Raw genomic sequence first — 21038 nt, 5'->3', positions numbered from 1 at the left:
GGTGTTGGCAGAAATTTCCCAGGGATTCATTCTACCAGGTGTGTTGGAACTAGAGAGTTTAGTCACTGTATTCTGAAGGTGGTAATGCACCCTTCTCCCCAAGTTGTCCATGGTTTGTTGGAGAAGACAGGTGTGTCTACAACTTGCACTAAACTGTGAAGCAGTGAGCTGAGGCAGCACAGGGTCACAGGGACTCCCAAACCTAGTGTTGCGATCAGGGAAGGCCAGTCCTGAGCTGATTCCTGAGGAAGAAGTAGGAGCTATTCTGTAGAGCTGACTGGGAGGTTGCACCAGGCAGGCAGAGGTGAAAGGATAGACACTGGGGGGGAACAGAATATAGCATCAGCAGCTTCACGGGTCCGTTCAAAAGGAAACCCCAGGGTCTTGCTTTCTTCTTCTCCTTTGCTGTTTCTCCTTTCTGGCCAGCTTGTACCCTCTCCTTTTTATTCTGAAAAAAAGTTACTACTTCCTCTTATCCTCATTGTTTATTTTTATTTTGTCCTCCTTGTTCCCTGATATTTCTGCTCTCCCCAGGTAACCTTGGAAAGGGCACAGTTAACCGAGGCAGTCTGTTGTAGAAGAAAAAAGCATGAAATTCAGAACTAGGTTGCCTGGGTTGGGATTTTGGTGCTGCCACTTACTAGCCATACAACTGGAAAAATTTCTTAAACTCTCCAAACCTCAGTTTCTGCTTCTGAAAAATGGGGATAAGAACATCATCTGCGTCACTGGGGTGTTGGGAAAACTGGACGAATCAGCGCATAAGAGTGCCTTTCGTGTAGTGAGAACCTCATGCATGTTAGCTCTCACTGCTAACTAAGAGGCAGAGCACTACAGAGAGAACAGTACAAAGTCAAGGAACTGCATGTCATGTTCAGGCAAGAAGAAGTCATCTGACATGACTGACTGGATCACTATGTTGAGTGGATACAAAAAAGCATGAAAAGGAAAGGGAGCTTGGGTCAGACCACGGAGAGACTTCGGCTGGTTGGTGTCCACAGGCTATTAAATACTCAGTCAAACAATAGAGATTGTATTCATCTATTACCCATAACTGTGCTGAATTCTATAGGGAAGATGATAGAATTATTAGACCCCATTCTCATATCATATGGAGGACAAATTTGCCACATGGTCTGGTATAAGCAGCCAAACTAGGAACAAGTATGTAATTCAAGAACTGACTTACACACAAACGAAACTAAGACAAGCCCTAGAATGTCATCACAATACTAGTTACAAAAATATGTAATGAAACACCTGAGCCAGTCTTTCTCAAGTCTCAGTATCACAGACTATCAAGGGCAAACGGAACATTAGGAGAGAAACATCCAACCCCATTTTTCACTTTATAAAGGATAGAATTAAAATGCAGAGAGAAGCTTGCCCAATGTCTCAAAATTTCTAATGGCCCACCTGGGATCAGAATGCAGATGTCTTAATCACTAGAAGATAAAGATTATGCACAGAGAAAAGAATGAAATGAAGCCAAAATCTTTATTGAGCACCATTCTGTATGGGTTCTCTATGCTAGCTGTGATGTCATCATTTCAGCAAATCATTTAACACTTTGAAATATCACAAAAAATAATAAACATATCCACATGTAGGAAAGAAAAAGTGAAAGTATTAGATATTCAGTCATGTCTGACTCTTCTTGACCCCATAGACTTAACCTGCCAGGCTCCTCTGTCCATGAAATTCTTCAAGCAAGAATACTGGAGTGGGTTGCCATTCCCTTCTCCAGGGGATCTTCCCAACCCAGAGATTGAATCCCAAGCCTCCTGCACTGCTGGCAGATTTTTTTATCATCTGAGCCACCAGGACTATACTTATTGAGTGATGAATGTCCACCCTTCTCTCTGAATATTAGGAGTACTGTGTTCCAAATGTGTGTCAATAATAGCTACCAAGACTTAAATACCTACCCAGGGACAGAGAGCCTGAAGTCTTTGCAACATGTTTTGAGACATACTAAAAGGAGCATTCAACTGAGCATCATACCGTGGGATCTGAGACAGCAAGAGAAGGGAAGATTTCAGTCTCTCAGGGTGGGGTGGGGAGGAGAGGAACTAGCTCAGCCCCCCGTCAGCCATAAGAGGCTAAGGAATACATTTTTCCTCACTGCTCAGACACAGCAGCAGCGCATCAGAGTGCTTACGAACATGGGCTCTAAATAGGGCTGCCAGCTTTAACAAAAACTAAGCAGGGACTTCCCTGATGGTCCAGTGGTTAAGAATTCGCCTGCCAACTCAGGGGACACGGGTTTGATCTTTGGTCCAGGAAGATCCCACAAGCCACAGGGCAACTAAGCCCATGCACAGGGCTACTGAAGCCTGGGCATCTGGAGCCCATGCTCCATAATATGAGAAACCACTGCAACAAGAGGGCAGTTCCCACTTATTGCAACTAGAGAAAGCCCACGTGCAGCAACAGAGACCCAGCACAGTCAAAAATAAACCAATTTTTTAAAAGCGTAAACAAAACTAACACCACACATAGCACACTCAGTTAAATTCAAGTTTCAGATAAATGACAAAGTTTGTTTTTGTTTTATATTTTTTAGCATTCAAATGTCTCCTGCAATATTTGGGATGTATGTTGACTAAAAAAATTCATTGCTTCTCTGAAATTCAGAATCTCATGAATGTCCTGTATGTAAAGTGGCGATCTAGTTCTGCAGTTGGACCACCTGTTTCAAACATTGTTCTGTGGTTCATTAGCTGTGTGACATTAGACAGATTCTTAAAATTTCAGTGCTTCTTTAAAAATGTATGGAGAGAAAATATTAACAGCATAGAAAATGAGAAAATGTTTGCAACATTCTTAGGATAGTAGTGTCTGAATCATAATGTGCACTCAACAAATTACTGCTGTTGATGTTGTTGTTGCAATAATTGGGTGAGACTAGATGATTTCTGAGAAGAGTTAAACCTTGTGTTTCTCCTGATAGTAGCTCTGAGAAGCATTATGTTTGAGTATCAAAGGCATAACTTCTACAAATAACATCTGAGTGTGACAAATATAGGGCAGAGAGAATTTAGTATTTGACTGAAATATTACCCTTTTCATTGAAGAATACCTGCAAATAAAAAGGTGAAAAACACAAGAAATAGCACTTTCCAATGAAAAGGTCTCACAGTGAAATGTAAGGTGAGTTTAAAGCAATACAAGAAAAGATTTGCTAAATGGCACCTTGGCCTCTTTCCCACGGCTGTATACTGAAGAAGTCGAAACAAGCCCAGTATTTCTGAGCAGAATAATTAGGTCGGCCTTGTTCCCAGAGGATTAATTCAATTTCCACCAGATCATGGCAGCCACCTTTCATTTCCACAAACAGACTCCATCATCACAGTGATTTCAATTAGAAAAGTGATGCTCTATCGACTTATGGTAGACACAAGGAGACGCAGCAGACAGATAACAAACTGGATAACAGCATTAATCTTACGGTTGTGGCATCAGAAAGATTTTTAAACGTGTTATCTCTTTCCCATAGGAATAACAGAGAAGATGTTTTACTCTCCTATTGCAGGAGGTTTAATCTTTATTCGAGGTGATGGGTTGATACACAAATTGAGACTGAAGTTAAACCTCTCTCGCTTCCTGAGAGGTATTAAGTTCCTAACTGGTCTTTGGCTGGAGCTGTGTCCACCAGAAACCACACCTCCAAATACGAGCCCTCAACAAATCTCTAGGTGAAAAGGAAACTCCAGGTGAATTGCCTGCATTTCCATAAAGGAGGCACATAGGTTGACAAAACTATACAGACAAGATGGAAACAGCTCCATGCTAACAGTTAGTACCCCATGACCTTAACAAATGGAGTAAAACCAAGAATATTTGGAATGTCTGCTCATGTTATGTATTTGAACTTCTAATCATCTCATGCCTCTTTTCCCTCCTTGTTGTTTAAAATCTCCTTGTTTAGCAGTGATTCATCCTTGTCATCATGCCATTTGAGCTGGGTGACCAGACATGGCCCACCTCTCCCTGAATGATGCATAAATCCATAGGATACTCTATTTAAGATTTTTCTAAGGCATCTTGGCCCAGACCCCAAATACCAGGCTGCATCTCAATGTCTGCCCTGGCCTAGGATAACACCATCCAGATTTCAACCTTCTAATCACCTTGGGAAGAAGAAATAGTAAAGGAATGTAAAAAGCTATCACAAATCTAAGCATCAAGTGAATTTCTAAAAGCTCCAACCCCATCAAAAGAGACAATCAGCAGAATGAAAGGGCAACTTATGGAATGAAAGAAAATATCCACAAATCACGTATCTGATGAGCAGAGCAGTTATTATCCAGAATACATAAGGAATGCCTACAACTTAAACAAAAACAAATCACATGATTAAATGATTAAACAATGGTGAAGGGCTTAAATAGATATTACTCTGAGGAAGATATACAAATGGTCAACAATAATCACCAATTATTAGGGAAATGCAAATCAAAACCACAATGAGATATAATTTTATACTCAATAAGATGGCTCCTATCATAAAACAGAAAATAACGAATGTTAGCAAGAACGAGGAGAAATTTGAACTCTTGTGTGCTGTTGGTGGGAATATAAAATTATAAAACCACCATTTAAAACAGTGTGATGGTTCCACACAAATTAAACATTGAATTATCATATGATCTAACAATTCCACTTCTGGGTATATTCCCAAATAATTGAATGCAGGGTCTCAAAGAGATATTTGTACATCTATGTTCATAGCACCATTATTTACAATAGCCAAAAGGTGGAAGCAAATCAAGTGTCCATCAACAAATGAATAGATAAATATACATGCAACTGCATCTTATATAACCTTAAAAAGAGTGGAAATCTTGACAACTACTCTAACATGTATGAAACTTGAGGATATTTTACTAAGTGAAATAAGCAGTCACACACACACACACACACACACACACACACACACACACACCAAACACTACAGCATTCCACTTCTATGAGGTACTCATATATAGTACTCAAATTAATAGAGACAGAGAGTAGAATAGTGGTTGCAAGGGGGAGTGAGGAGTGGGGAGTTTTTTAATGGATACAGAGTTTCAGTTTTATAAGATGAAAAGAGTTTTGGAACTTGGATGCACAATGAGAATGTGCTTCACATGAACGAACTGCATACTGAAAAATGGTTAAGATGATCCATCTCTACAAATGATCCAATATTGTTCCTTTGGTGGCCGAGTAATATTCCATTGTATATATGTACCACATCTTCTTTACCCGTTCATCTGTCAGTGGACATTTAGGTTGTTTCCATGTCCTATCTATTGTAAATAGGGCTGCAGTGAACATTCAAGTGCATGTGTCTTTATGAATTACAGTTTTCTCAAGGTATATGCCCAGTAATGGGATTGCAGGGTCACACGTCATACAGAGTGAGGTAAATCAGAGAAAAACAAATATATATTAACATGTGTATGTGGAATCTAGAAAAATGAATCTGTTTTCAGGGCAGGAATGGAGATACAAATGTAGAGAACTAATGGACTTGTGGACACAGTGGGGAAAGCGGAGGGTGGGACAAACTGGGAGAGTGGGACTGCTACATGCACTACCATGTGTGAAATGGATAGCCAGCAGGAAGCCACTGTGCAGTGCAGGGAGCTCAGCCTGGTGCTCTGGGCTGGCTCAGAGGGATGCGTGTGGGGGAGAGGTGGGGGAGGCTCAAGAGGGAGGGAATACACACACACACACACACACACACACACACACACACACACACACACGATTCACTTCGTTGTATAGCAGAAATTAACACAATATTGTAGAGCAATTATACTCCAATAAAAATGACTAAGAGGGTAACATTTACGTTATGTGTATTTTTCCAGTTAAACATATTTTGGAAAGGCTCAATCAAACTCGTGCACCCTCTACAGAAATGATACCACCACCAAGGCCACAAAACTGGTCTTCAGGGAGAGAAATGAAAAAAGATTCTCATCTTTTTATGTATAAAACATAGATAAGCATAATGTCATAGACAAATATACAGTGTATCTGGGCTTTTAAAATCCTATGGGGATGATTAGAAGTAAAAATGTCTAACAAGGCTCCTTAGGGGGCCAATAATGAAAATTACCGAGAAACTCTACCCTAAGCTATCATCCATGTTCCAGTTACCAATTCCAAATTGCAAGAGATCTCTGCCCACCTCAGACACTTGGCCATGACCAAAGTTAGAATCCTCACCTACAACCAGTATTTATTGAGCACCAGTGTCAACAGTGATGCATCAGACCCAGGATTGTGCTGAAAGGAAAACTCTTATTAACCAATGAGAAAGCAGTTATGTCCAGCTCTGTTAAACCAAACCTTCAATGGTCCTAAGCACAGTACACAAGTATAAAGCCCAAGCACAACTTACCCCAATCTAATTAGGCTAATTTCTCTCCAGTCATATTCTATCTTAGGATGTCCTATTACCTGTGACTACAAAGCCCTACCTTCCCATGGCTTATTCTTTAACAAATGAAAAATAATCTACCTTTTACAAGCCAGCCCAAACGTTATCTTCTCAGGAAAATGAAGTGAGTCACTCCTCCTTCTGTGGTTCTGAGTCACTGTGTAAGTGCACACATCCATGGGATATTGTACGTTTTTTAAAATCACTGTTAATTATATGCTTACCTTTTGCATAAATGGGGCTCTTTTAAGGCAGACAATATATGTTATGTTCCCTATTTAAAGCCCTGAGTATAATACACAGATTTACAGCAGACAAATTAGTAAATGAGTGAAAGTATGAGAAGAGAGCATTTTTGTTTTTTTTTTTAATTTAGAGGACATGAGATTTCATAAAGAAAGCATTTCTATTTGAGTGTAATACTGTCTCAATGTCAAAAACAGGTGATTAAAAATGATTTTGAAATCCCCTCTGGGTCATCATACTAATACTTAAGGTAAAAAAAAATCAGAAATTACAGACATATTCACTGAAGCAGGGAAGAAAATCACTTATTCTCTCTTCCGAGAAGCAACCATCATTAATATTTTAGACATGTTTTCTTTTAGCCTTGTACTAAGCATTTTTCTCTCTATAATTGAGATAATATAATTTTATAATCTACCTTCCTTACTTAATGCTATATCAAAGTATTTTCATTATCATTAACAAGCATTATAAATATAATTGCTAGTGATTGCATTCTATTCCTTCACATGAATATATATCATGATTTACATAATCATTTTCATAGTACTGGATCTTTAGGTGGTTTCCAGCTTCTCGCTCTCATAAATAATGCACATATTTGTTCATAAATATTTATTACCATTTCTGATTATTTCCTTGGAATGCATTCCTAGAAATAGAAATAATGGGTCAAAGAATATTAGAATGTGAAAACTTTTGAGAAATAAGGTCCAAGTATTTCATAAAATGTTGGTTGCTATTTATACTTCCACTAGCACTGTGAGAGGTGTATGTTTGATAGCATCTTGGCACGCACGAGATAATACCAGCATTATTATTAAATTATCTTTATCTTCTCTTTCCTTTTTTCACTGTAACAAATCTATTATTAGGTCCAGCTGTTTCTTATTATAAAATGCTACTAAGCTTTTTCCCCTTTCAATTTTCAAGTTGCTGTCATAAACTAGATTCTTAGTTATTTTACACAAACAGATGTACCAATATCTCACATGCAAGTGTATCCCACTCATATCCAGGCTGATGCAAACTTCAAGGTTAACTTCAACCTAGTCTTCAAAGTCCTTTTGCCTCTATAGTCAATATCATATAAGCTCAAGTTCAAATGTTCTTTGATCCAAATGGATTGTTTGTTTTCTCAGAGCAAGAACCACTCACATAATAACTGTTTCCACCAACATCTGATGAGCATCTATGATGTATAAGACACTACACTTAACACAAGACCTACAAAGAGAAGAAACACAGTCCAGGCATCTAAAGATCAAGAGGAAAAGAAGAAGAGTAAGTGAATAGACAGTAATAACACAGACCAGTGGATGCTTTGGGAGTAAGAATCATAGTGGTAGAAAGGAGTGGAAACTATTATGATCTAGACTTTACAGAAAAAGCAACATCTAGCTACAAATCTTACAGTTTCAGGTAAGAAATGAATGAGGCAAAGCCATTTGTTAGGAACGTCATATGTGTGTCCACCTTCCTCAATTCTTACCTTGAAATCCTAGCCCTCAATGTGACAGAATCAGGAGGCAGGGCCTTTGAGAGTTAATTAGGGCTTGAGGATGGAGCCCTTATGAACAGGATTAGTGCCCTTATAAGAAAAGATACAAGACCTTGCATCTTGGTGCCCTGTCTGCTATGTGAGAACAGAGCAAGAAAGTTGCCTTCTGTAAACTAGGATGAGGGATCTCACCAAAAACCCAGTCATGCTGTCACCTGATCATAAGTATTTCAGACTCCAGACTACAAAATGCTGCTAAGTCACTTCAGTCGTGTCCAACTCTGTGTGACCCTGTAGACGGCAGCCCACTAGGCTCCCCCGTCCCTAGGATTCTCCAGGCAAGAACACTGGAGTGGGTTACCATTTCCTTCTCCAGTGCATGAAAGTGAAAAGTGAAAGTGAAGTCGCTCAGTCGTGTCCAACTCTTCGTGACCCCATGGACTGCAGCCTATCTTCCAGGCAAGAATACTGGAGTGGGTTGCCATTGCCTTCTCCGAGACTAAGAAATAAATGACTGTTAAAAAAGTCACTCTGTTTATGGTATTCTGTTACAGCAGCCAGAACTACGAAGATACCACTCCACACAGAGGCACAGGCAGGTGTGAAAACACAGAGGTAAGAGAGAGGAGAATGTGAGAAGACAAGCCATACAATGAGGAAAACGTCTGCACAAAATCCACTTTACAAATGATTAATAATCAAAGGACATTAGGAAAACTGAATAAAGTATGGTCTTTAAATAATAATCTATCTTTTTAAATTTATTTTTATTTATTTTTTTTAATTTTTACAGTGTTGTGTTGGTTTTTGCTGTATAATGGCATGAATAAGCTATATATATACATATATGCCCTCCCATTTGAGCCTCCCTCCTATGCCCCAATCCCACCTCTCTACGTCATCACAGAGCACCAAGCTGAGCTCCCTGAGGTATGCAACAGCTTCCCACTAGCTATCTATTTTACACATGGTCATGTATAGGTCAATGCTACTCTTCCAATTCATCTCACCCTCCCCTTCCTCCGCATGTTCAAATGTCTGTTCTCCACATCTGTGTCTCTGTTCCTGCCCTGCAACAAGGTTCATCTGTATCGTTTTTCTAGATTCCACATATACACATTAATATATGATATTGTGTTCCTCTTTCTGACTTACTTCACTCTGTATGACAGACTCTAGGTTCATCCACCTCACTAAACTGACTCAATTTCATTCCTTTTTATGGTTAAGTAATATTCCATTGTGTGTGTGTACATACACATAACAAAAAGTGATGTGTCAATCCATACTGGCTTATTACTTGTAATAAAGGTACCACAAAATGTAAGAAATAAGTAAAGACCCAAATGTGAAAAGTATCCTTTTAAAACTTTTGTAAGAAAACACAGGACAATTTGTATATGAAACTAGGAGAAGAAAGGATTTCCTAAACAAGATATTAAAAACATGTCATACAACCTAGAGGGGTGGGATGGGGTAGGAGGTGGGAGGGAGATTCCAAAGGGAGGGAACATATGTATACCTATGGCGATTCATACTGATGTACAGCAAAGACCAACACAATACTGTAAATTAATTCTTTTTCAGTAGAAAATAAAATTTTTAAAAATACAAGTCATAAAAGAAAAAGTTGCTAAAATTGCCACATCAAAATTTTTACATTTTCAGTAAATATGTATACAAATATATATATTTGCAAAGATAAACAATTCAGTCAGGCTGAAAATGTGCATGTTGATAATTTGGACATTTCACATTTCAGGATGTAACCTACAAAATTTCTCATACATCAACCCCAATGTACACTCATGTTTGATTCATGTTGATGTATGGAAAAACCACAATATTGTAAAGTAATTAGCCTCCAGTTAAAATAAAGTAATTAATTTTTAAAAAGAGAAACTTGTTCATTGTAGCACCAATTATACCAACAAAAGAGAAAAAAAATCAAGAGAAGAACACATACACTGTGACTTTTTAAATAGAACACAATAGCTATTACAAAGGGAACCATGTGTCTATGTGTGTTAGCAGAAACAATAAAAGATAAAGGAAAAATACAAATGGCATATACAGTTTGATATCATATATATATATTAATACACATATATGTATACATGTAATACTATCAAAAGTTATGTATAAATACCTGCATGTATAATAAATATTTTTAAAAGCATAAATTAGAAGAATGAACAACTGTGTGATTTCTTGCCTTTGATTAAGGAGGGAAGAAAGAGAAAGGAAATAGAGCAACTAAAAGTAATTTCAAGTAAATTTATATTCTTCTTTGTCAAAGCCTGAAATATGCATAAAAATGTGAAGATTTGTAAATAACAGAGCGGCAAGAACATGAATGTTTATTATACGACACTATAACTTTGTTCATATTCAAATCTTTTATATTGAAAAAAGTAATTTTAGTAATCCAATGACAGAGGAAGCTGGCATGGGGGTAGTGCAATGTTAATCAGGAGAAGCCAGCTGATCAGCAAACCTGACTTTAATGCAGAAGTTAAGAGAGAGCGGCAGTGAAAGGGTGTGTCCTGGATTTCTAGTACAGTAGAGTATGGAGGAGGAGGTGCTATTCACTGAGAGAGAGCTGGAGGAGATGAAAGGAGTTTGATGTGATGAGAATCTTCTCTTGTACTGGTCATCATGAGAGGTATGCTAGAACACTCAGTAAATGTTTTCTTGACCGATTAAAAAGGAAATACTCAGGAAGCTGGCACAAAGATGCTCTCTTTCAAAGACCACATCCTCCTCCTTCCTGGGTATTTGGGTACATTAGGTCTATGTGTTCATCACAGGCTAAGTCAACCAGGTAGATAAAAACAGGGACAGCATTCTCGCATAATCTAATACAGATATATAGACAAAGGATTCCAAGTGAATCTTATTCTGAACTTCCACAACACCCTGGAGAACACAGCTACTACATTTCAAGTGGCAGAATATGGTTCCTCTTTTAAAAAAATCAATAAGATTCTCTGGAGGAAAGCCGTAAATGACTTCCTTTTTAGAATTTTATCACTAGCTTTCCCGTTATACAGGCACGGTCTATAAAATCATAGCCAAAGATAATAAGGCTGAAAAGAAAGTCAACAACAATACGGAATAAAAGCTTTTCTCATACTTGACACATCTGAGACATTTGCCACTTGTTAGAAGTCCCTTCAAATCTAACCCAGCTTTCTAAAGAGCCTTGGTGACCAAATGACCGCTCGTTTCTCTTTGTCCACTGCTAGGTGCCAGCCAGAAATAAATAGCACAATGTACACCACCTGGGGACTCCCCAGGTGGCTCGGTGGTAAAGACCCACCTGCCAGTGCCAGAGACACGTGAGAGGTGGGTTCGAATCCTGGGTTGGGAAGATCCCCTGGAGGAGGAAATGGCAACCCACTCCAGTATTCTTGCCTGGAGAATCCCATGGACAGAGGAGCCTGGTGGGCTATAATCCAAGGGGTCACAAAGAATGGGACACAAAGGAGCATAAGCACAAATATCACAGCAGTCTGTAATTTTTTTTGTCTTCATGCTCTTTTTAAAACCTTTTATTTTATGTACCGGAGCATAGTTCATAAACAATGTTGTATTAGTTTCAGGTGTAAAGTGATTTAGTTATCCATGTACCTGTATGCATTCTTTCTCGAATTCTTTTCCCATTTGGGTGGCTTCATAATATTGAGCTGAGCTCCCTGTGCTACGCAGTAGGTCCTTACTGGTTATACATTTGTAATGAATCATTAGACTACTTGGGAACAAGAGGTAGTGCTGGATTAAGGAGTGGACCAGCCAAGCAGCTACTCAGTATCTGTAATCTACAATGGATTTTAAAACAAAGCTGGAGCAAATCAGAAACGTGTCACCCATTGGATTATATCTGTTATAATCTTATAACAAATCTTATATAACAAGCAAAAGGGAAACTGCCCCCACTGCCTTAGAGGGAGATGACATACCTAAGCAGAGATTCAAAATACACCTCAACAGCCTCAGTCTCTGTCCCCTACAAAGTTCATTGCACACATGTGTAAATTACAGTGTACAGCTCTGGCCTCACCACTAACCCCATGACTAGCCAACTGAGCACTACTTGGTATCAGCAAATTACCTGCAATCTCCACCCCAAGTGATGCACAATCTCATTGTATTAGCTAAGACCCCAAAGGATGAGATGGTTGGAGGGCATCACTGACTCAATGGACCTGAGTTTGAGCAAACTCAGGGAGATAGTGAAGGACAGGGGAGCCTGGCGTGCTGCAGTTTGTGGGGTCACAAAGAGGTGGACATGACTTAGTGACTGAACAACAATGAAGGGGCATGTCTTTATCATGCCAAGCAGGAGATGTGGGCTCAGTCCCTGGGTCTAGAAGATTCCCTGGAGAAGGAAATAACAACCCACTCTGGTATTCTTGACTGGGAAATCCAATGGACAGAGAAATCTAGCAGGCTACAGTCCATGGGGTCACAAAAGAGTTGGATACAACTTAGCGATTGAACAAAAAACTCTTTAAATATGACAGCCAAGTTGTCTGGCCCAGAAAATTATAATCCCGAAACATTGCAAATAAGTAAAAATATTTTGCATCTGGATATTTAACTTGTGTTTTAACCAGATTCACAGGTGATTCTTATACATTTCAGCTTTCAAGAACCACTGGTCCACACTACACCTAGATAACTTCCCGTCTCTCACGAGTCTGAAGTGAGCATCCCACATTTTTGTCCCTATTGCCACTCACAAGCCTCTTATCACACATGCATGGCACTGTGTTGAAATGGTGTGATTAAAATCTCCCTTTCATTTCTGGATGTACTCTCTTCAAGGCAAAACGGTGCCTTGCACCCTCACCACTATAACCTTTGGCACCTAACAGTGCCTAGCACAGAAAGTTTTCCCTAAATATTTGGCAACCCCACAGGATTGTGAGCTTCTCAAGGTCAAGAACCACATATGACTATTTGTGCATCTTTTAAAGCTACAAGGTTCTGGCATATAATGATTGCTCAATTTATGTTGATCTCATGATCACTCTTCTCTACTATCCTGATTATTGTAATCAGATGGTATCTGATCTTTTAAGAACGTTAGACATTAGCTGAGACTTGCTTTTAGTTTGTATTTTTGTCATCACTATTTCATACAGTTTTGTATATTAATTGTCATGATTTAAAGGAACTGTGTCCATTTGGTTAGCACTGAGTGCCTTCTTCATCTACACATTCATTTATATATGCAATCATGCATTTATCCAACAACTTTTCACTGACTTCTTTGCACTGTGTTGGCCCAAGAGTACTCATTCAATATTTGTTTAATTGAACTTATTAGCTGCCTTTGATCAATATTGATGATTTGGGTCCCTGAGATTCACTGATAAAATAATCACACTGTGAAATAAAAATTATAAAGTCATCAAACATTAGAGCTGCCAGATGCCTTTAGAGATTACTTCCTCTAACCCCCATTTCTAGCAGATGAAGAGGCTGAGCATCAGAGAGGAAGGGGGACATGCTTGACTGTACATTACAAAATGTTTTATGTAGCGTTTCCTGTAGAAATCTACATTATCTGTCTGATATACTTGCATTGATCACAAGCCAGGTTGTTGACAGATCCCCACTTAACTTGGGCATAGAATCAAATAATTTTAAAAATACCCTCAAAGCCCCCATATAATAGTCACATGCCTTCTAAAGCTTGCAACTGACAATGTACTCATATTGCTGATCCTAAGAGAAATCTGGAATGACTGGGATGGACAGCCACATATAAATATTCATGATACAAACTCATCAAGCTTTGAACAAGAACATATGTGAATAATTAACAAGGTAGTGATTTGTAGTATCATCATAATAGATAACCTGGCTCCTAACAAGAGGCTAACTGAAGCTGTTTTTCCTTTTACAAGGCAACAGGAAATCCAAGACAGTACATTTAGTATTTGTTTTCACTTCTGCGATATAGTTTTAGAAGTTAAATCTTCAAGAAACAGTTTTTCTTCTTAAGTAGTTATTATTGCTAAAATGAAAGTCTCTCAGTCGTGTCTGACTCTTTGCAAGCACATGGACTATACAGTCCATGGAATTCTCTAGGCCAGAATACTGGAGTGGATAGCCTTTTGCTTCTCCAGGGGATCTTCCCAACCGAGTGGGCAGATTCTTTACCAGCTGAGCCACCAGGGAAGCTCCATTATTGCTAAAGCTGTATTTAATATGATACGTTCTAAACTTTTAGAGAAAGTGACACAAAGATGTAACTATGGAGTTTATCCACTACTTCCTGCTATTAATATTTTTCTTTTCCTTCTTTCCCACCATGTTTCTAAGGAAAAGTAACATGGCTTCTTGCAGCTACTTGCTTCAGTACTGAAACATCGGGGTTATTTTCAGTTTACCTCTGTGATTCCACCTGACATCTTCATTTCAGTCTCCCATCTGTAGGCTGCAGTCTGTATCTTCACCATTAGGCAGGGAGCAAGGAGAAGCAGCAAAGCGAAGAGACAGAGACAGATGGACAGAGACTCAGGATTCCTCCCACGGCGGCTTTTCCTTAAGACAAAAATTCCCTCTGCCTTTTCCACCTTACAAAGAAGAAATTCTGAGAAACAGTTTCATGTGCATCCTATAAAGGTATGGTCCAATATCTCTATTTTTCCCCACACTTCTCAGAAAAGAGTCTCCTTTTTTCTCTTACAAGAAAATCATGACTTTGGAAAGCCTTTTAAAACCAACAATTTTAAAAGCTAAATACATGTCTACCCTGCTGCTGCTGCTGCTGCTGCTGCTGCTGCTGCTGCTGCTAAGTCACTTCAGTCCTGTCCAACTCTGTGCGGCCCCATGGACTGCAGCCTACCAGGCTCCCCCATCCATGGGATTTTCCAGGTAAGAGTACTGGAGTGGGCTGCCATTGCCTTCTCCTGTATGTCTACCCTGTGACCCTGCAATTCCATGCCTTTGGATAGATAAATGAATATATTTGTCTGCCAAATGAGAAGGATAAGAATTTCATGGCAGTTTTATTCATAATAGTTAAAGCCTCAGTTCAGTTCTGTTCAGCTGCTCAGTCGTGTCCAACTCTTTGTGACCCCATGAATCATAGCACACCAGGCCTCCCTGTCCATCACCAACTCCCACAGTTCACTCAAACTCACGTCCATCGAGTTGGTGACGCCATCCAGCCATCTCATCCTCTGTAGTCCCCTTCTCCTCCTGCCCCCAATCCCTCCCAGCATCAGGGTCTTTTCCAATGAGTCAACTCTTCACATGAGGTGGCCAAAGTATTGGAGTTTCAGCTTTAGCATCAGTCCTTCCAATGAACACCCAGGACTGATCTCCCTTAGGATGGACTGGTTGGATCTCCTTGCAGTCCAAGGGACTCTTAAGAGTCTTCTCCCACACCACAGTTCAAAAGCCTCAATTCTTCGGCACTCAGCTTTCTTCACAGTCCAACTCTCACATCCATACATGACCACAGGAAAAACCATAGCCTTGACTAGATGGACCTTTGTTGGCAAAGTAATATCTCTGCTTTTCAATATGCTATCTAGGTTGGTCATAACTTTTCTTCCAAGGAGTAAGCGTCTTTTAATTTCATGGCTGCAATCACCATCTGCAGTGATTTTGGAGCCCCAAAAAATAAAGTCTGACTCTGTTTCCACTGTTTCCCCATCTATTTCCCATGAAGTGATAGGACCAGATGCCATGATCTTTGTTTTCTGAATGTTGAGCTTTAAGCCAACCTTTTCACTCTCCTCTTTCACTTTCATCAAGAGGCTTTTTAGTTCCTCTTCACTTTCTGCCATAAGGGTGGTGTCATCTGCATATCTGAGGTTGTTGATATTTCTCCCGGCAATCTTGATTCCAGCTTGTGCTTCTTCCAGCCCAGCGTTTCTCATGATGTACTCTTCATAGAAGTTAAATAAGCAGGGTGACAGTATGCAGCCTTGACGTACTCCTTTTCCTATTTGGAACCAGTCTGTTGTTTCATGTCCAGTTAAAACCTAGCACAATCCAAATGCCTGTCTAGAATGGATAAATTGCAGGATATAAATAAAGTGGAATACTATCCTACGAGAAAGACAATGCCTGTTACCAGAAATATCACAGTTGAATATCACACACATAGCAATGCATGAAAGAAGCTAGACACAAAATAGTGAACACTGTATAATTTAATTTTATGAAATTCACAAACAGGAGAAAGTAAACAGTGATGATGAAAGTCAGAACATTGGTTACCTGATCTTGGGGTGAGAGAGGCATGAGGGATCCCTCTAGGGTGTTGAAAATATTATACATAGTATGTAATAAATAAATATACACATACATATATATTTACATATACATGTGAAAATCCATTGATTTATACACTTAAGATTTGTGTGTTTATCTATATCTCAATAAACATTTTGTTGAAATGATAATTGGCTCTTTCCTTCCATCAGTGGGAAGTTTCTGAGATTGTGTATACAGTAGTGTTTCTAGTCAACTGTTCTTTCCCTTTACTATCATCCACTTGGGTTATCCACATTTTTTTCATAGGAGATTTCCTCTAAGGAAAGCATGTATCCTGACCACAACAAAATATTTTGAAATAAAAATTTAAAAGAAATTTAACAAAACATTTTAACAAAGCATCATTTTCATTATACATGCAAATTCAGGGCAGATGTGTTCAGAAGAATAATGCAAGTCCACCCACCCGTAGAAGAAAATTAAAACTGAATATAAATTTCTGAAACATTGTAATGATTTCCCGCCTTGGCTTCTAGTCAAGTCTGGCAACAGGAATACAGAAACGCTGTGAGAAAGTCCTCTCAGGGTACACATGACTGGAGTTATCAAAGTGTTGGTTGACTGGGGAACTCTGACTCAGTTTTGAAGTTTAGGAGAGCCATTTAGGAGGGAAAGATGAAGCTCATTTTGGGGGTGACCCATTCAATCCTCTTTTTTAAGTGGGGAAACTACTGCATTTTGAAGCAGTATATTTATGTTCACTAACAATTTAATTTTGAACAAGTCACTTTATATCTCTAGCTACACAATTTTCTCTTCTGCAGAACAGAATATTTACCCCTAAAGGGTACCCTGTGAGGTTCTTTAAAGCTGTGTCTCATATTACAGGAGAGTTATTACCTCATTTAACACCTTTACCATCAGCAGCATTATGAAGTAAGGCTTATAGACATTAAGCAACTCTCCCACTAAGGCAAAGCACTTTTTGTTTGGGGACCCCACTTAGAGTCCTCAATGTCTGACTCCCAGCTTCTGTGGCATGTGTCTTCTAATTTGACTGGTTAGCTTTCTTAGTATTGTTTCTAGACTAAAATACTTGGGAAGAGGCTTATCAATCACGCAAGTTAGTCATGGCAGGCTTTTCCCAAATAAACTGTGTCATCATTTTTTTATAGTCTATCATGATAAAAGGGCTTCCCTGGTGGCTGAGACAGTAAAGAATCTGCCTGCAATGCGGGACACCTGGGTTTTACCCCTGGATTAGGAAGATCCCCCGGAGGAGGACATGGCAATCCACTCCAGTATTCTTGCCTGGAAAATCCCCATGGACAGAAAAGCCTGGCGGGCTACAGCCCATGGGGTCACAAACAGTTGGACTCAACTGAACGACTAAGCACAGCACAGGATCATGATGAAAACTTTGGGACTTCATCTTGTCACAAATCAAATGGAACAAAAAGTGATCTTTTATAATTCACATAACAGTTTATCTTGCTGCCCTAACTTGTTCCTCCTTGAGAGAAGAGAATGTTGGGGGTGGGTTAATGGGCACGATCCCTGACTTCAACCTGACTTACTGCTCTCAGACACCTGTTCACAGTACATCTTGGTAACCATGCAGTTCACACCTGGTTTCAACCAGCAGCTTACCCCTGACTGTTAACTGGCTCTCTGCTCTTGACATTGGAAACTAATAGAACCACAGTCTAGAAACCAGCTTCCAACTCCCAACACCCACTCCCCTTCAGACTCTACTCTCTGGCCATCCTGGCCATTTTTACACATACAGCCTCCCAGTGAGCCCAAGAGGCATCAGAAGCCTGCTGTGTATTGAAAATCTTACTTAGAAACAATGCCTAAAGGAATTAGAACATTGCTAGCCGGTCCAGGCTTCCTTCGACTCTACATCAGTCTTTCTCTAAAAAGCTGTAGTTCACTGGTTCCCCAGACAGACCTGGGCAATCCACTCAGGTTCCATTGTCTCACAGACTATTTGCAATTGGAGATGCTTCTTCAGAGCATCAAAAGGAGAGCATCATAAGTTCCTGAGGTGGCAAAGACTCCACATGATGGTCACTCAAAGGATATTTGCAACCTCATCTGTCCAAATAAGAACCACAGAACTCTTTATAAGTCTGCATATGATGACCAAAGCCATAGTTTATAGAAATAGGGTAGGTGGTTCAGATGGTACAGAATCTGCCTGCAATGTGGGAGGCCCAGTTTCAATTCCTGGGTTGGGAAGATTCTCTGGAGAAGGGTATTGAGCATGTTTTCAGGTGTTTATTGGCCATTTGTACATCTCTTTTGGAGAAATGTCTATTAAGGCCTTTTTTTTTTTTTTTTTTTTGTGGAGGGGGTGGGGTAGGGGGCAGGAGCTTCCATGGTAACTCAGACGGTAAAGAATCTGCTTGCAATGCAGAGGACATGGGTTCAATCCCTGGGTCAGGAAGATTCCCTGAAGCAGAAAATGGCAACCCACTCCAATATTCTTGCCTGGGAAAAAACCATGAACAGAGGACAAAGAGTGAGCAACTAACACTTTCACTTTCAGCCATGTATAATTTGGATGCATTTTGATATTAACAAAACTTTTTTAATTGAATAGCATAAGGAGAAAGTTCAGGTTCTCGTTATTAAAATGGGAAGGGCTGGGCCACATAATAGTAACTCCTGCGCACTTAGAAATAGAGAGGAAAATCTTGTGACCTTCTTTCTCTTCCCCCGTCACTCATGCCTCTGTCCCGGGAAGATTAATGGCCATGGGAACAATCAACTCAGCCTCTTTTCTCTGTGACTGCTGTCTTATGATAAGGTCAATAGAGCAGGAATTCTTTGCTCTGTGCCACGTGGACAAAGTTAAGTCCTGGAGAAATTACTGGGAGCCCATTTTGTTCTTGAGCCCAAGCCATATATCCCAATGTACATTTGCCAACCACAAAGTTTATGAAAATACTTTATGTGTGTGGATATTTAACACAAGCTTCCCTGGTGGCTCAGTGGTGGGAAGATCTCCTGGAGTAGGAAATGGCAACCCACTCTAGTGTTCTTGTTCAGAATACTGTATTTTCAATATGCATGTGAACTGAACATAAATTCCAGCTATTCAACAACTTCAGATAATGCTGGAGAACAAAGAAAACTACTCCTACCACTTGACTTAAGAGCTAAAACACTATCCCTACAATGGCAGTTCTTTGTATACTTTGTCTTATTCCCATTTTTCTCCTACACATTTCCCACTGCAGAGAGAACCACCACTGAACTTTGTGTTTATCATTTCCCTGAATGTTTTTTATATTTATACCACTTATGTATTCTTCAACAATACCAACATTTGTTTTGCTCATTTATAGACTTTGTATGTGAATAGTATCATATTCACATCTTTTTCATAAAAAGTTCCTATTTTTTTAACCTGAGTAAAATATTTTACTCAATAGTATGTTGTCAGGGTTTAACTCATGTTGATAGATGTATTGCTAGCGCATTCATCCTAACTGATTATAGTATTCCCAAGGATTAAGATACTGTATATATGCGGTGATGGATATGTAGGTAGTTTCCCATATTTCATTATTATAGACAGACTACTATGAGTATTCTGTGATATGTTTCCTTATAAACACATGTGAGAGCTTCTCTAGGGTATGTATCTCAGAGGAGAATTATTGCCTCCTAAGGTAAGTGCATTTTTACTGTTACTAAATATTGCTAAAGCTGATATTTGGATCTCTGATTCTTAGTTACTGCAGATCCCATAGGAGAGTGGAGATGATTAATGATTCCTCCTCCCTCCACCTAAGGTAATCTTTCTTTCTCCTCTTTCTCATAAATACTTAATCATTTTCTAAGACTCCGCTAAGTTCCTCTCTTCTGTGAAAGCTTCCCTGAACCCCACAGGTAGAGTGATTCCTCCCTCATTTGAGTTTTCATGGATGGCACTTTCATATGAGACAGGCCAATTACCAAACCCTATCTATGTAGCTACACAAATTTCACAAAAACTATAATCTCTAGAAGAGCAGGCTCTAAACCACCATATGGTAGGGACATTAGGTCCTTTAACTCAGGGGTCCCAACCTCCAGGATTTAATGCCAGATGATCTGAGGTAGAGCTGATATAATAAAAATAGAAATAAAGTACACAATAAATGTAATATGCTTGAATGACCCTGCAATCATCCACACCCCCTGCCAAGTCCACGGAAAAGCTGTCTTCCTCGAAACTGGTCCCTGGTGACAAGAAGGTTGGGGACTGCTGCTTTAACTGATTCCTAATCACCCAAAACACCAACAACTAGAAGAATTACCCCATGGTAAGATCCTTGGCATTGCCCTTGACCCATCATAGCCTCATTTACAGAAGTTGGAAAGGAAACCAATTTTATTAACTCTAACACCTATAAGCACACAGATAACATGGTCCAGACCCTTGCCATCTACTTGACCAAAGAAGATACACATGAGAAACTATTATAGGAAAAATCCTTGTGCAGGATGACAAAATTATGGGGCTTTGAAAGTTGAGAGGGCTTAGAAGTGATATCAGCAAGATCTCCTTTTGCTAAATAAGAAATTGTCTTTTGAGGTGATGCTTCACCTGAG

This window comes from Budorcas taxicolor, chromosome 14 (genome assembly GCF_023091745.1).
Source record: "Budorcas taxicolor isolate Tak-1 chromosome 14, Takin1.1, whole genome shotgun sequence".
NCBI classification, from domain to species: domain Eukaryota; kingdom Metazoa; phylum Chordata; class Mammalia; order Artiodactyla; family Bovidae; genus Budorcas; species Budorcas taxicolor.
This window is presented reverse-complemented; position numbering follows the sequence as displayed.